This window comes from Triticum urartu, chromosome 7 (genome assembly GCF_003073215.2).
Source record: "Triticum urartu cultivar G1812 chromosome 7, Tu2.1, whole genome shotgun sequence".
Lineage (NCBI taxonomy): Eukaryota > Viridiplantae > Streptophyta > Magnoliopsida > Poales > Poaceae > Triticum > Triticum urartu.
Window position 1 is genome coordinate 269,220,179 of NC_053028.1, and position 11,141 is coordinate 269,231,319.

Consider the following 11,141-nt stretch of genomic DNA (forward strand, 5'->3'; position numbering starts at 1 on the left):
GCTTTGGCCGGAGAGATGTCTCGGTCATGTCTGCATGGTTCCCGAACCCCTAGGGTCTACACACTTAAGGTTCGGTGACGCTAGAGTTGTTATGGGAAATAATATGTGGTTACCGAAGGTTGTTCGGAGTCCCGGATGAGATCCCGGACGTCACGGGGAGTTTCGGAATGGTCAGGGGATGAAGATTTATATATGGGAAGTCCTTATTCGGTCGCTGGAAGTGTTCGGGGGTTACCGGTATTGTACCGGGACCACCGAAGGGGTTCCGAGGGTCCACTGAGAGGGTCCACCTACCCTGGAGGGCCCTATGGGCTGAATATAGAGGGGAACCAGCCCCTAGGTGGGTTGGGCGCCAACTCTCCCCTAGGGCCCATGCGCCTAGGGTTGGGGGAAACCCTAGAGGGGGCGCCCCCCGCCTGGCTTGGGGGGCAAGCCTCCCCTTGGCCGCCGCCCCCCTCTAGATGCATCTAGGGGGCGGCCCCGTCTCCCTTGACCTTATATATAGCAGGGGGGTGGGAGGGCAGCCATACCCTTCTCCTGGCGCAGCCCTCCCCCTCTCCAACACCTCCTCCTCCTCCGTCATGCTTGGCGAAGCTCTGCCGGAGAACCACGAGCTCCATCACCACCACGCCGTCATGCTGTCGGAGTTCTCCCTCAACTTCTCCTCTCCCCTTGCTGGATCAAGAAGGAGGAGACGTGCCGGGGCTGTACGTGCGGAGGCGCCGTTGTTCGGTGCTTAGATCGGAATCGACCATGATCTGAATCGCTGCGTGTACGACTCCACCAACCGCGTTCTTGCAACTCTTCTGCTATATATAAGGGCAAGGGAGAGGGGGCGCCCCCCACCTGGCTTGGGGGGCAAGCCTCCCCTTGGATGCCCCCCCTCTAGATGCATCTAGGGGGGCCAGCCCCCTCTCCCTTGCCCTTATATATAGCGGGGTGGGGGTGGGGGTGGAGGGGCAGCCATACCCTTCCCCTGGCGCATGCCTCCCCCTCTCCAACACCTCCTCCTCCTCTGTCGCGCTTGGTGAAGCTCTGCCAGAGAACCACGAGCTCCATCACCACCACGCCGTCGTGCTGTCAGAGTTCTCCCTCAACTTCTCCTCTCCCCTTGCTAGATCAAGAAGGAGGAGACGTCCCCGAGCTGTACGTGTGTTGAACGTGGCGGCGCCGTTGTTCGACGCTTAGATTGGAATCGACCGTGATCTGAATCGCTGCGTGTACGACACCACCAACTGCATTCTTGCAATGCTTCCGCTTAGCGATCTTCAAGGGTATGAAGATGCACTCCCTCTCTCTCATTGCTAGCATCTCCTAGATTGATCTTGGTGACACGTAGGAATATTTTTGAATTGTTGCTACGTTCCCCAACAGTGGCATCATGAGCTAGGTCTATGTGTAGATTCTATGCACGAGTAGAACACGAAGTAGTTGTGGGTGATGATTTGTTCAATTTTCTTACCGTTACTAATCTTATCTTGATTCTGCGGCATTGTGGGATGAAGCGGCCCAGATTGACCTTACACATATGCTTACGTGAGACTGGTTCCACCGACTGACATGCACTTGATGTATAAGGTGGCTAGCGGGTGTCTGTCTCTCCCACTTTAGTCGGATCGGATTCGATGAAAAGGGTCTTATGAAGGGTAAATAGCAATTGGCATATCATCGTCGTGGTTTTGCGTAGGTAAGAAACGTTCTTGCTAGAAACCCATAGCATCCACGTAAAACATGCAACAGCAATTAGAGGACGTCTAACTTGTTTTTGCAGGGTATGCTCTGTGATGTGATATGGCCAAAAGGATGTGATGAATGATATATGTGATGTATGAGATTGATCATGTTCTTGTAATAGGAATCACGACTTGCATGTCGATGAGTATGACAACCGGCAGGAGCCATAGGAGTTGTCTTAATTTATTGTATGACCTGCGTGTCAATGAAAACACCATGTAATTACTTTACTTTATCGCTAACCATTAGCCATAGTAGTAGAAGTAATAGTTGGCGAGACAACTTCATGAAGACACGATGATGGAGATCATGATGATGGAGATCATGGTGTCATGCCGGTGACAAAGGTGATCATGCCGCGCCTCGAAGATGGAGATCAAAAGGCGCAAGATGATATTGGCCATATCATGTCACTTTATGATTTGCTTAGAGCGACTGTAGCATAAATAAGATGATCCCTCACTAAAATTTGAAGACAAGTGTTCCCCCTAACTATGCACTCTTGCAAAGGTTCGTTGTTTCGAAGCACCACGTGATGATCGGGTATGATAGATTCCAATGTTCGCATACAACGGGTGTAAGCCAGATTTACACATGCAAAACACTTAGGTTGACTTGACGAGCCTAACATGTACAGACATGGCCTCGGAACATGTCGTGGTTTTGTCACGGCAGATGTCCTTGTGAAAGGACTTAGTCGTGGAGCCATCGCTACGGGTTAGCTTAAAGGGTTTAAAGCGGGCAAAGGATGCAAGAGTTTTATACTGGTTCGGCCCCTTACGATGAAGGTAAAAGCCTACTCCAGTTGTGATGGAATTACTAGGGTTTCGATGACCAGGGAGCGAATCCGCTTTGCCTGGCTCTCGAGTTGTTGTCTGTTGTCCCTAAACCGCCGCCGGGTCGCCCCTTTATATACATAGGTCGACATCCATCGGTTTACAGAGTCCTGAGGCCGGATCATAAACGTGTCCGGCTCGGTCTCTACTCCTATCTTACAGTACAAGTTATATATCAATGTCAGTTTATGTCTACATGCCTTAACCCGCCTTTGGGCCTTGGGCCTTCATAAAGCGCCATCATCTTTGTCTTCATGGTCTTCAAATAAAATAATCATCATGGGGATAACCCGGCTTCTCCTAGCCGGTTTATGTCCAGTAGTAATATCCCCAACATTAGGCCCCAGATTGATTTGAACTTGTTCATGTCAATCTTCAACACTTAGAAAAATTCCTCCCTTTGCACCTTCGCATAGATCTTGTAAACCGCTGTGACGTCATGCTCCAGATTGGTAGTAAACCGCCATGACGTCACCTGTTCATTAAAACCGAAGATACCCTTTATTAATGGGCATCCAACAATCGAGGCGACAACCTCATTATATATCCATTTTTTGGGCTCCTCGATTCCCGCGCCTGTCGCTTATCTCTTTGCCCTTATAAATAGGGCGGAGGATCCCTCTCCTTTTCCTCTCGTTGCCTCCTTGTCCCTTCTTCCTCCTCGCGATGCCTCTACACCCGAGCGCCGCCGCCGTCATCGAACTTCACCTCTGCCTCACCGTCGGCCACTGCATCAACCTGATCACACAAGAGAAATGCGGCGCACCTCCGCTGCTTCAACATCTTTAGTAAGTCTTTCCCTCTTTCCTCTGTAGATCCACTTAGGGTTCATACGAGTTCATGGTGTTCTTCTCTTGTTCTTCGTCATTCCATAGCCAGCAGACCTCAAGCTTGACGCGTTCCGTGTGGTAGCTATAGTAATCCTTATCTCGGCTATCAACCAAACCTTATACGCATAAAAACTTGATCTGGACCTTTGTGAACTGCTCCACGACCAACTTTTTTAGGTCTAAATCCTTTTCTTTTCCTGACTTGTGGTAGATCCAAAATGCCAATGTGATCTTGTGAAACCTGTTTTTCCTTACTTAGTCATTTTTTGCCTCAGATCTGTACCTTCCTTATCTGTGTAGGCGGTTTATCCTTGTAGAAAATAATCTGTCATATGCCATTAGTCCCCTTGTAAACCGCTCGTCTCTTTACCATTTATAACTACATCAGCCTCTGGGTTAATAATTTTACATGCTTGAATTCCTTTTTCTTAACCTGTTAAGCTTTATGCCTTGTCAATCATGAATCATAAACCAGCAGTAATCTTTTCCAGCTCTTCACTTGCAATGGCCAAACAATTCTATGCCTGTAACTGGGTCCCTTCTCGGGTTACTGAGGAGCAACTGGATGGATATGTCAAAATTGACACTTTACCTAAGCGGAGTGAAATCTAGTGGCGAGTTCCCGGTCCAGAAAACCCTCCTACCCCCAGAGATGGCTGATACGTCTCTGTCGTATCTACTTTTCCAAACACTTTTCCAAACAATTTCATGATGCTCACCGCCGTGCGTGAGTAATTCCATCATAGACTTGCTGGACGGTGATGGGTTGGATGAGATCTATCATGTAATCAAGTTAGTTTTGTTAGGGTTTGATCCCTAGTATCCACTATGTTCTGAGATTGATGTTGCTATGACTTTGCTATGCTTAATGCTTGTCACTAGGGCCCGAGTGCCATGATTTCAGATCTGAACCTATTATGTTTTCATCAATATATGAGAGTTCTTGATCCTATCTTGCAAGTCTATAGTCACCTATTATGTGTTATGATCCATTAACCCTGAAGTGACAATAATCGGGATACTTACTGGTGATGATCGTAGTTTGAGGAGTTCATGTATTCACTATGTGTTAATGCTTTGTTCTGGTACTCTATTAAAAGGAGGCCTTAATATCCCTTAGTTTCCGTAAGGACCCTGCTGCCACGGGAGGGTAGGACAAAAGATGCCATGCAAGTTCTTTTCCATAAGCACGTATGACTATATTCGGAATACATGCCTACATTACATTGATGAAATGGAGCTAGTTCTATGTCACCCTAGGTTATGATTGTTACATGATGAACCGCATCCGGCATAATTCTCCATCACCGATCCATTGCCTACGAGCTTTCCATATATTGTTCTTTGCTTATTTACTTTTTCGTTGCTATTGCTATCATCACTACAAAATACCAAAAACATTACTTTTACTACGGTTACCTTTTTCTACTATTACCACTACTATCATATCACTTTGCTGCTAAATACTTTGCTGTAGATATTAAGTTTCCAGGTGTGGTTGAATTGACAACTCAGCTGCTAATACTTGAGAATATTCTTTGGCTCCCTTGTGTCGAATCAATAAATTTGGGTTGAATACTCTACCCTTGAAAACTGTTGCGATCCCCTATACTTGTGGGTTATCAATGGCGAAGTAGTAGTGTTTGCTGATCACATGGGTCATGGTTTTAAACTGCCTGGATCCAAGTTTTTCCGTGATGTACTTGCCAGCTTTCAGATCCACCCTCAAGATATTGGACCCAACTCTGTGTCCAATATTTGCAACTTTCAGGTGTTTTGTGAAGCCTATCTACAAGAAGAACCAACTGTCGAGCTGTTCCGGGATTTCTTTCATTTAAACCGTCGTACTGAATTCGTAGACGGGCCCAATACTGAACTTGGTGGCGTTTCCATTCAGAAAAGGAAGGATGTTAGTTTCCCTCACGCAAAACTTAATAGTCACCCTAAGGATTGGAACCAGACTTGGTTCTATTGTAAGGATACTTCCCCTGAAGATGAGAACCCTCTGCCGGATTACCGTGCTCACCGGCTTACCAACACACATCCACTTCCGCAACGACTAACTGCCAAGGAACGGGCCTTGTATGCACCACAACTCGCCAAGCTTAGAGCCTTCATGGACAATGGTTTAACAGGTGTGGACTTTGTTCGGTGCTGGATATCCTGGAGTATCTTGCCGTTAATTCGCTGCTCCGGTTTAATGTGCGAGTATACTGGTGACTCAAAAGACTCTCAACGTCATATTGACATTCAGCTAACAGATGATGAAGTTACTGAGTCTGTCAAGAAAATGCTGAATGAACTGGAAGCTGTCTGTAGTAAGACCGGATTAAGCCCCTTTTACACACGGAACAAACCACCCGCTCTAAGAATTGTCTTGCTTCCGCTTTATATCTGATATTCTTAACTGTGCAACTTTTAATACCCTCTGCCCATCTTTTAAACAGGGTGATGACTCGTTCTGGAAAAAGAAACCATAGGAGAAAATGGTTAAGGCCCCTTGATACGTCTCCAACGTATCTATAATTTTTGATTGCTCCATGCTATATTATCTACTGTTTTGGACTATATTGGGCTTTATTTTCCACTTTTATATTATTTTTGGGACTAAACTATTAACCGGAGACCCAACCCAGAATTGCTGTTTTTTTTGCCTATTTCAGTGTTTCGGATAAACGGAATATCAAACGGAATAAAATCTTCGGGAATGTGATTTTCTCACCGAACGTGATCCAGGAGACTTGGACCCTGCTCCAAGGAACAAAAGAGGCAGTCATGAGGGTGGGGGGCGCCCCCCTAGGGCGCGCCCCCTGCCTCGTGGGCCTCTCATTGCTCCTTTGGCGTACTTCTTCCTCCTATATATACACACGTACCCCCAAACGACCAGAATAGGAGCCAAAAACCTAATTCCACCACCGCAACTTTCTGTATCCACGAGATCCCATCTTGGGGCCTGTTCCGGAGCTCCGCCAGAAGAGGGCCGTCATCACGGAGGGCTTCTACATCATCCTAGCCCCTCCGATGAAGTGTGAGTAGTTTACCTTAGACCTTCGGGTCCATAGTTAGTAGCTAGATGGCTTCTTCTCTCTCTTTGAATCTCAATACAAAGTTCTCCCCCTCTCTTGTGGAGATCTATTCGATGTAATCTTCTTTTTGCGGTGTGTTTGTTGAGACCGATGAATTGTGGGTTTATGATCAAGTCTATCTATGAAAAATATTTGAATCTTCTCTGAATTCTTTTATGTATGATTGGTTATCTTTACAAGTCTCTTCGAATTATCCATTTGGTTTGGCCAACTAGATTGGTAGTTCTTGCCATGGGAGAAGTGCATAGCTTTGGGTTCGATCTTGCGGTGTCCTTACCCAGTGACAGAAGGGGAAGCAAGGCACGTATTGTATTGTTGCCATCGAGGATAACAAGATGGGGTTTATTTCATATTGCATGAAACTATCCCTCTACATCATGTCATCTTGCTTAAGGCATTACTCTATTTTTAACTTAATACTCTAGATGCATGCTGGATAGCGGTCGATGAGTGGAGTAATAGTAGTAGATGCAGGCAGGAGTCGGTCTACTTGTCTCGGACGTGATGCCTATGTACATGATCATACCTAGATATTCTCATAACTATGCTCAATTCTGTCAATTGCTCAACAGTAATTTGTTCACCCACCGTAGAATACTTATGCTCTTGAGAGAAGCCACTAGTGAAACCTATGGCCTCCGGGTCTATTCTCATCATAGTAATCTCCATCACTTTAATCTTGCCTTTTTACTTTGCCTTTTACTTTTCACTTTGCATCTCCATACCAAAAATACCAAAAATAGTATATCTATCAGATCTCACTCTCGTAAGTGACCGTGAAGGGATTGACAACCCCTAATCGCGTTGGTTGCAAGTAGCTATCGATTTGTGCAGGTACGAGGGACTTGAGCATGGCCTCTTACTAGATTGATACCTTGGTTCTCAAAAACTGAGGGAAATACTTACGCTACTCTGCTGCATCATCCCTTCCTCTTCGGGGAAAACCAACGCAAGCTCAAGACGTAGCAAGAAGGATTTTTGGCGCCGTTGCCGGGGAGTCTACACAAAAAGTCAACATACCAAGTACCCATTGCAATCCCTATCTCTCGCATTACATTATTTTCCATTTGCCTCTTGTTTTCCTCTCCCCCCAATTCACCCTTGCCTTTTTATTCGCCCTCTCTCTCTATCCTCCCTCCCTATTTGCCTCTTTTTCCCGCTTACTTTTTGTTTGCTCGTGTGTTAGATTGCTTGTTTGTCGCGATGGCTCAAGATACTACTAAATTGTGTGACTTCACCAATACCAATAATAATGATTTCCTTAGCACTCCGATTGCTCCTCTTACCGATGCTGAATCTTGTGAAATTAATACTGCTTTGTTGAATCTTGTTATGAAAGATCAATTCGCCGGCCTTCCTAGTGAAGATGCCGCTACTCATCTGAATAGCTTCGTTGATATATGTGATATGCAAAAGAAAAAAGATGTCAATAATGATGTCGTTAAATTGAAGCTATTTCCTTTTTCGCTTAGAGATCGTGCTAAAGCTTGGTTTTCGTCTTTGCATAAGAATAGTATTGATTCATGGAACAAGTGCAAAGATGTTTTTATCTCTAAGTATTTTCCTCCCGCTAAGATCATCTCTCTTTGAAACGATATTCTGAACTTTAAACAACTTGATCATGGACATGTTGCACAAGCTTGGGAGAGAATGAAATTAATGATACGTAATTGCCCTACTCATGGTTTGAATTTGTGGATGATCATACAAAATTTTTATGCCGGATTGAATTTTGCTTCTAGAAATCTTTTAGATTCGGCCGCGGGAGGCACTTTTATGGAAATCACTTTAAGAGATGCTACTAAACTCCTAGATAATATTATGGTTAATTATTCTCAATGGCATACAAGATCTTCTAATAAAAAAGTGCATGCGATAGAATAAATTAATATGTTGAGTGGAAAGATGGATGAACTTATGAAATTATTTGCTACCAAGAGTGTTTCTCTGATCCTAATGATATGCCTTTGTCTACTTTGATTGAGAACAACAATGAATCTATGGATGTGAATTTTGTAGGTAGGAATAATTTTGGTAACAACGCTTATAGAGGGAATTTTAATCCTAGGCCATATCCTAGTAATCCTTCTAATAATTATGGGAATTCCTACAACAACTCTTATGGAAATTATATAAGATGCCCTCTGAATTTGAGAATAGTGTTAAAGAGTTTATGAATTCACAAAAGAATTTTAATGCTTTGCTTGAGGAGAAATTGCTTAAAGTTGATGATTTGGCTAGAAACGTTGATAGAATTTCTCTTGAGGTTGATTCTTTAAAGCTTATATCTATTCCTCCTAAGCGTGATATCAATGAGTCTCTCAAAGCCATGAGAATTTCCATTGATGAGTGCAAGGAAAGAACCGCTAGGATGCGTCCGTCCAAAGATGCCTTTATTAAAGCGTGTTCTTCCAATACCTATGAAAATCAAGATGAATATCTAAAAGTTATTGATGTGTCCCCTATTAGATCTTTATTTTGCAATATGAATCTTGATGAAACTGAATATGATCTTCCTTTACCTAGAAGGCGTTCTAAAAATTCGGAGTATTTAGATCTTAATGATGAAATTGATGAAAGTGGGATTGAAAGAAATAAAAATCTAGATGTTGCTAAACCCACTATATTGGATTTCAAGGAATTTAATTATGAAATTTGCTCTTTAATTATTTTATTTCCTTGTTGCAATCCGTGCTAAATTCTCCACATGCTTATAGTCAAAATAAAGCCTTCACCGAACATATTGTTGATGCCTTGATGCAATCTTATGAAGAAAAACTTGAGTTGAAAGTTTCTATCCCTAGAAAACTCTATGATGAGTGGGAACCAACTATTAAAATTAAAATTAAAGATCATGAGTGTTATGCTTTGTGTGATTTGGGTGCTAGTGTCTCTACTATTCCCAAGACTTTGTGTGATTTGCTAGATTTCCGTAACTTTGATGATTGCTCTCTAAACTTGCATCTTGTGGATTCCAATATTAAGAAACCTATGGGAAGGATTAATGATGTTCTTATTGTTGCAAATATTAATTATGTGCCCGTAGATTTCATTGTTCTTGATATAGATTGCAATCCTTCTTGCCCTATTATTCTTGGTAGACCTTTCCTTAGAACGGTTGGTGCGATTATTGATATGAATGAAGGGAATATTAGATTTCAATTTCCATTAAAAAGGGCATGGAACACTTTCCTAGAAAGAAAATAAAATTACCATATGAAACTATCATGAGAGCCACTTATGGATTGCCTACCAAAGATGGCAATACTTAGATCTATCCTCGCTTTTATGCCTAGCTAGGGGCGTTAAACGATAGCGCTTGTTGGGAGGCAACCCAATTTTATTTTTATTCCTTGATTTTTGCTCATGCTTAGTAATAAATAAATTATTTATCCTATGTTTTGGTTGTGTTTTTTGTGTTTAATTAGTGTTTGTGCCAAGTAGAACCGTTGGGAAGACTTGGGGAAAGTCTTGTTGAACTTGCTGTAAAAAACAGAAACTTTAGCGCTCACAAGAATTGCTGTCATTTTTATTTGAGAAGTGATATTTAGTTAATTATTTTTTAATATTATTAATAGATAAATTCCTCACGTCCATCAATTTATTTTATAATTTTTGGGGTTCCAGATCTTGCGCTAGCTACAGATTACTACAGACTGTTCTGTTTTTGACAGATTCTGTTTTTCGTGTGTTGTTTGCTTATTTTGATGAATCTATGGCTAGTAAATTAGTTTATAATACATAGAGAAGTTGGAATACAGTAGGTTTAACACCAATATAAATAAATAATGAGTTCATTACAGTACCTTGAAGTGGTCTTTTTTTCTTTCACTAACGGAGCTCACGAGTTTTCTATTTTGAGTTTTGTGTTGTGAAGTTTTCAAGTTTTGGGTGAATTCTTTTGATGGATCATGGAACAAGGAGTGGAAAGAGCCTAAGCTTTGGGATGCCCATGGAACCCCCAATATAATCCAAGTACACTAAAAAGTCAAAGCTTGGGGATGCCCCGGAAGGCATCCCCTCTTTCGTCCACTTCCATCGGTAATTTACTTGGAGCTATATTTTTATTCACCAACATGATATGTGTTTTGCTTGGAGCGTCTTGTATTATTTGTGTCTTTGTGTCTTAGTATGCCACAATCATCCTTGATGTACACACCTTTTGAGAGATCCATACATGAATTAAAATTTGATAGAATACTCTATGTGCTTCACTTATATCTTTTGAGCGTAGTAGTTTTGCTCTATGTGCTTCACTTATATATTTTGAGCGTAGTAGTTTTGCTCTATGTGTTCACTTATATCTTTTGACTGTAGTAGTTTTGCTCTATGTGCTTCACTTATATCTTTTGAGCTAGATAATTTTGCTCTATGTGCTTCACTTAGATCTTTTAGAGCACGGTGGTGGATTTGTTTTAAAGAAACTATTGATTTCTCATGCTTCACTTAAATTATTTTGAGAGTCTCTTAATAGCATGGTGATTTGCTTAATAATAATATGCTTGGTATTCAAGATTTGTGAAACTTTCTTTTGAGTGTGTTGAATACTAAGAAAAGATTGAAGCATGATAATTGTTTTGAGATATGGAGGTGATAATATTAAGGTCATGCTAGTTGAGTAGTTGTGAATTTAAAGAATACTTGTGTTAAGGTTT